We start from the raw sequence: 6,124 nt of genomic DNA on the forward strand, positions 1-6,124 counted from the left end.
AAGGGCATGCTTTAATCTGTGCTGCAGGCACACGTCCCTGGCGCAGTCTGGCTTCTGCCACTTCTCCTCAGCACTGCCTTGGCAATCCAACACCGTATAGGGCCTTACTGGGGGAGCAGAAGACTCTTTTTCTGCCCCAGTGCCATTTCACAGTTCCACAATGTCCTGTCTCCCAATGTTGTGCTGGAGGCTGGAGCATTTGGTGATTGTTAAATACCACCAGGGAAACAAAAAGGACATTCCGCTGTGTTTGCCTGCTTCCCACTGCCTCCCAGTCAGCCTCCCCACTGGGTTTATCAAGAGGAAGTGGGGAGCAGACTGTCCTCTTCTTCCTCTAGTGCCATTTTATCAGTCTTGCTCCCCACCATTCCCTGGTGAGTCAGTCAGGCACCCAAAGCCCCATGAGGGAGGGCTTAGCCTGGTGGCGTGACAGTGGGGTAGCAACAATAGGTGCTAGTCTATGCCAGGTTACTGCGTGCCATGGGGGGGGTAGCTGCTGCACACATATGGTTCCAAAGCTTGCAGGGAGCACTCCATTGGGGAGCCCTTGCAAGGCTTCCCCCTCCAAAAACTGGAGCTGACAATGCAGGATGGTAGAACCCTGCAGGGATACAAGTGGCCTGGAACTGTTTGGGCTGCAGGTTGTGAATGCCATTTTGGAACGCACAGGCTTGCGCCACTGAGCTACGTCCACGTGCTTGTCGCCAAAACCTCAAGACAGGTGCTTTTCTGAGCCAACTGAAGGAAGTGCGAGACAAATGTGGTTAGGAGGAAGAGACGCTCTGCATTTTTTTCTTTTTCATTCCTGATTACAGTAATAAGCTGCCCGAAAGCCTGGGAAAAAAAGACAAGCAAACAGCAAGGGTGCTTTTAACTCTCCACCCTGCAGGTTAAAATTTGCTTTAGATAGCTTCACAGTCTTCAGACAGCCGGCACGTACCTCTGGCATACTCTCCAACATTACACAACGAAAACAGGGGGAGCCGTGCTCTTATTTTGCTGTTCTATTCTTGGTTGGCAACCTTCAGTCTCGAAAGACTATGGTATAAGCCTACAGCACCCGGTATTCCCAGACGGTCTCCCATCCAAGTACTGACCAGGCCTGACCCTGCTTAGCTTCCAAGTTCAGACGAGATTGGGCATGTGCAGGGTAACAGTTTCTTGCTCCCAGTTAAAGACCCATCTTTAACGCTCCTATCCTCAAAACAAAGACTATTGCCTCTTTCTCCTTGGGCCCTCACCCCCCATCATTACACATTGCTGGTTATAAGCTGACCATAAGTACAGTATCCTGACTATTTTATTTTGATGGTGTGCTCCCTGGGGCATTTGGTGGGCCGCTGTGAGATACAGGAAGCTGGACTAGATGGGCCTATGGCCTGATCCAGTGGGGCTGTTCTTATGTTCTTAACTACAATTCCCAGGAGGCCTTGCAGGTCTCTTGTTATCTGGTGTGCTCCCTGGGGCATTTGGTGGGCCGCTGTGAGATACAGGAAGCTGGATTAGATGGGCCTATGGCCTGATCCAGTGGGGCTGTTCTTATGTTCTTAATGCTAATGGTTAAATAGTGGTTCTCAAACTTTAGCACTGGGACCTACTTTTTAGAATGAGAATCTGTCAGGACCCACTGGAAGTGATGTCATGACCGGAAGTGACATCATGAAGCAGGAAAAATTTTAACAATTCTAGGTTGCAATCCTACCCACACTTACCCAGGAGTAAGTTGCATTTATTATAATTGTTAAAAGCATATACATAGTAGCCTGTTAAAAGTATAGATCTGTAGTTTTCCCAAATGCAATCACATACCATGGTAGCATCAAGTCTAATATATTAAAAATAAAAAATTGACATGTATGAGGACTTACCTGAAATTGGCTCACAACCCACCTAGTGGGTCCCGACCGACAGTTTGAGAAATACTGGGCTAAGAGAATGTTTCATTTCAGAAATAATAAATCTGGCTATTCATCATATTGGAGAGCTGCATCCTGGCGTCACACTAAGGGCCCAATCCTATTCAGCCCAGGAGGAGAGGTGCCTAATCTCTCTCCACTGCATCCTGTGCTGGAGTTGAGCAGGCTGGAGATTAAGGGGACATTGCTCCCTTACCCTGAGTCCCCAGCCTGCTAAATGGGGTTTTTTTTTGTTTGTTTTTTTGGAGCTGCACCAGCTATTCTCCACCCAACTCCCATGTTGTGGTTTTGGACTGTTTTGCATGTCTTCCCCCCCCCCAATGCTATCTGTTTAAGAAGGGGGGAGAAAGGGTACGTTTAGTTTGACCCTTAGCTGCATTTACTATCTAGATCAGGGGTGCCCAAACCCCGGCCCTGGGGCCACTTGCGGCCCTCGAGGACTCCCAATCTGGCCCTCAGGGAGCTCCCAGTCGCCAATGAGCCTCTGGCCCTCCGGAGACTTGCTGGAGCCCATGCTGGCCTGATGCAACTGCTCTCAGCGTGAAGGCCAATTATTTGACCTCTTGTGTGAACTGTGGGATGAGGGGTCCCTCCACTGCTTGCTGTTTCACATCTGTGATGCAGCAGTGGCAGTAAAGGAAAGGCTGGCCTTGCTTTGTGCAAGGCCTTTTATAGGCCTTGAGCTATTGCAAGACCTTCATTCATTCATATAAGTTCCATCTCTAATGTATTCATTTATGTAAATTTATTCAAACTTGAAATGTAAATTAATTCTTTTTTTCCCCGGCCCCTGACACAGTCTCAGAGAGATGATGTGGCCCTCCTGCGAAAAGGTTTGGACACCCCTGATCTAGATAAGTGTTTATGGTGAGGGATGGAAGCAGCAGTGTGCTAGCAAGGCACATCTATTTGCATGCATTAACATGTATGCATGTAAAGAGTCAAGACGACCCCCCCCAATTCTGCCTGAAATCCAATTTACATATTACATAGAGGGTATTAGAGATCAGGCGGCTTGAACCCTGGCCTGAAGCCCACATCCATAAGATGGCCCACCTGGTCAGGCCAATTGCCTGAAGACCTCCCCCCTCCCCACACACACTCAATACTGATCAGTTGCTGCAGATTTGCCAAGGGAGAGAAGCCAACACACTGGTGACAATACTGCTTATAAAGAGGTGGGCAGCAGAGGTGGGGGGGGGGGTTTTCTGGACTGTTCCACTTCAAACTGCAGCTGTGGGGTCATGTTTTAGAATGCTACATTGTGCAAATGTCTCCCTCCCATATTGCATGCAGCAAACATGCTCATTTAAGGAAGGGTTGATTTGCTACATTCTGAGAGTTATTTGCATGGGGCGGATAGGATTAAAAAAATACACCTCTTCCTCCAGTTTGAAGTGGAACAATCCAGAATTCTGCTACCTGCAGAATGGGTAGACTGGATGAGATTGAACATCTATAGAACCAGGGGAGGAGGCTGAAACGTGAAGAATGATAGTGAATATGTGCAAACACAAATCCTAAATACCTCACAAGGCAAAAAAGAAGGGGTTAAAAAAAAAAAGGCAGTGATGGGGTTTCATCAAGGAATAACTTTCCCACAAATCTGTCTTTGGTCCAACAGAAACTGCACCAAGCCAAGAACTGCACCAAACAAGGAACTGCAAAACCTCAGCCGCTTGCAATTGCCCTGAGCAAACTTGCTGTCACCACAGGCCAAGGAGGAAAGATTTGGGAGGGTTGTTTTTTTCTCTCTCTCACACCTATCATTTCACTTCTTCACCCCAAGTGGTGCAACCTGGCTCAGACCACACCTGGGCAGACAAGGTGAGCAGGTATGCAAAAAGGGTGGGTTGTGACCGTGAGTGTGATGAGTGCGTCTTTAGGGTTGTCACAGATGAAGCCTCCTCGTGACAGCGGACACCCGCCTCATGGTGATTTTTATGAATTATCTCATGATTCTCCTTCCAATCTCTTAGTTTTTGTTTGCAGATTGGGCTCAGTGGCAGAGATAATGGAATTTTCCTGCAGCATATTTGAATAATCGATACAACAAAAGCCAAATAGTATGCTGTTTGCCTGTCATTGATCCTCCCCATCCTGCACACCAGGAAAAGTAATTACAGGAAGGAAGCCCTAAGGGGTGGGTATTTGTTTATTTGTTTATTTATTTATACCCCACCTTTCTTCCCGAAGGGCACCCAAGGCGGCTCACAATCAATAGATTACAATATAAAATACAGATAAAAGCATTATAAAACAATTAAAAACAAACTATATATAAATGTGCAAAAGCAAGCCTCAATCCTATTGGATGATGTCCCAGTGGTTTGAAAGGGTCCCTGACTTGCAAATAATCATGATTGACCTTGTGCCATGTTGCTTTTTTCCCCCTAAGCCTCAGTGTTCATTATCCATGAAATGGGAGCACTGAATGGTTGCTTTGACCAGTTCTTTGCGCAGCTCTGCTGGTTTTAGAGTTTCGTGTTTGAATTCCTGCTCTGTAGTGAGTCAATTTTTTTACTTGTGTATGTGCAGGTTATCCCACTGTATGACCCATGGCGGTGCAGTTGGTAATTGGCTTCACCTCCACAAACTCCCATGTTGCACCTGGCTCTTCACTCCTGGTCATATATTGCACCTGGCTCTGGTGCAGGGGAAGGGTGGGCGGGTAGGGAGCAGGAGTCGGGGCCAGGATCTGGCGGTTATACTGGATCCTGACCCCATTCCAGGGAGGCGTGGAGCAGCTAGAGCTGCTCTATTCTACTTGGACCTGTTCCACCTCCTGAGGTGGCTCAGATCCAAGTAGATCCATTGGGGCCAGTGCAGCAGAACACGGGGTAAGGAGAAAGCTTTCCCCTTGACTCAGGTTGTGCCATTTCTGGCCCCAAACTTGTGCTGGATGCAGTGCAAATCCACTGGCCTGCCTGCTCCAGCACAAGTTAGGATTGCGCCCTATTGACAAGGCACTATTCTCTAATCCTCAGTCTTTCAGTCTGCAAAATGGGTATCATCATTTCGGCCTGCCTTACAGGAAAGGTGCATGTGGAAGTGTTTTGAATTCATGACAGGTGTTGTTTTCCCACATGGAATCAAGGGGGAAGAGTATGAAAGGGATGGTGCATGCTCAGAGGTACACGTAGCTTTCACATTTCCCATAGCTGAACTCTGGAATTGAAAATCAAATCTGGGATGAGCGACCTCTGATTGTCTGCAGAGGCTTTTTTGGTGGGAAAACTGTGCAAGGAGAAAATGCCAACATCCTTTCCACACACCATAATCCCAAAATGGATTTTGATGTAAAAAGGACAATTTCCTGGTCCACTTCCTCATTTAAACCTGTCTGTTAATAGTGAGATTAATGTCATGTGTTTTGGCTTCTGGAACAAGTTCTCCACTGCAAAATATAAGGAGGATCCAGAATGATCCTGAATGATCCAGCAAGGGACCTCAAATGGAGTCAGTCTGGATGGTCACATATCTGCGAATTGCCATAAGCACATTGGAGTTACGCCCGCAGGTTGCTTACACTTAGATCAATGGTTTACTTGCTTCCTTCCTTCAGAGAAGCCTTTCCAAGTGGCAGTCTCTGCTCTGACACCTCAATGCCTCTGCCGTAAAATGCTTGCATTCATCACAGGATTCTGGATGACGCATGAGGGAGACCCATTCAATTTGTACTGGGCCTCACCGTTGCACCACATGCATTGATTGTGCACACCAGAACATATGCAACATCCATCTGCAGCTTCAGATTGCAAGGGTGGTGAATGGATCATAAGAACATAAGAACAGCCCCACTGGATCAGGCCATAGGCCCATCTAGTCCAGCTTCCTGTATCTCACAGCGGCCCACCAAATGCCCCAGGGATCACACCAGATAACAAGAGACCTCATCCTGGTGCCCTCCCTTGCATCTGGCCTTCTGACATAGCCCATTTCTAAAATCGTGAGGTTGCGCATACACATCATGGCTTGTACCCCATAATGGATTTTTCCTCCAGAAACTTGTCCAATTCCTTTTTAAAGGCATCCAGGCCAGATGCCGTCACCACATCCTGTGGCAAGGAGTTCCACAGACCAACCACAAGCTGTGTAAAGAAATATTTTCTCTTGTCCGTTCTAACTCTCCCAACACTCAATTTTAGTGGATGTCCCCTGGTTCTGGTGTTATGTGAGAGTGTAAAGAGCATCTCCCTATCCACTGA

At 47.4% G+C, this 6,124-nt stretch overlaps 1 pseudogene; it reads right to left on the reverse strand.

Moving 5' to 3' along the window:
• Window positions 1-1,048: 1,048 nt before the first annotated feature.
• LOC136660928 (5S ribosomal RNA) lies at window positions 1,049-1,165 on the reverse strand (annotated as a pseudogene).
• Window positions 1,166-6,124: the final 4,959 nt, after the last annotated feature.

This window comes from Tiliqua scincoides, chromosome 9 (assembly GCF_035046505.1).
Source record: "Tiliqua scincoides isolate rTilSci1 chromosome 9, rTilSci1.hap2, whole genome shotgun sequence".
Classification (NCBI taxonomy): Eukaryota; Metazoa; Chordata; class Lepidosauria; order Squamata; family Scincidae; genus Tiliqua; species Tiliqua scincoides.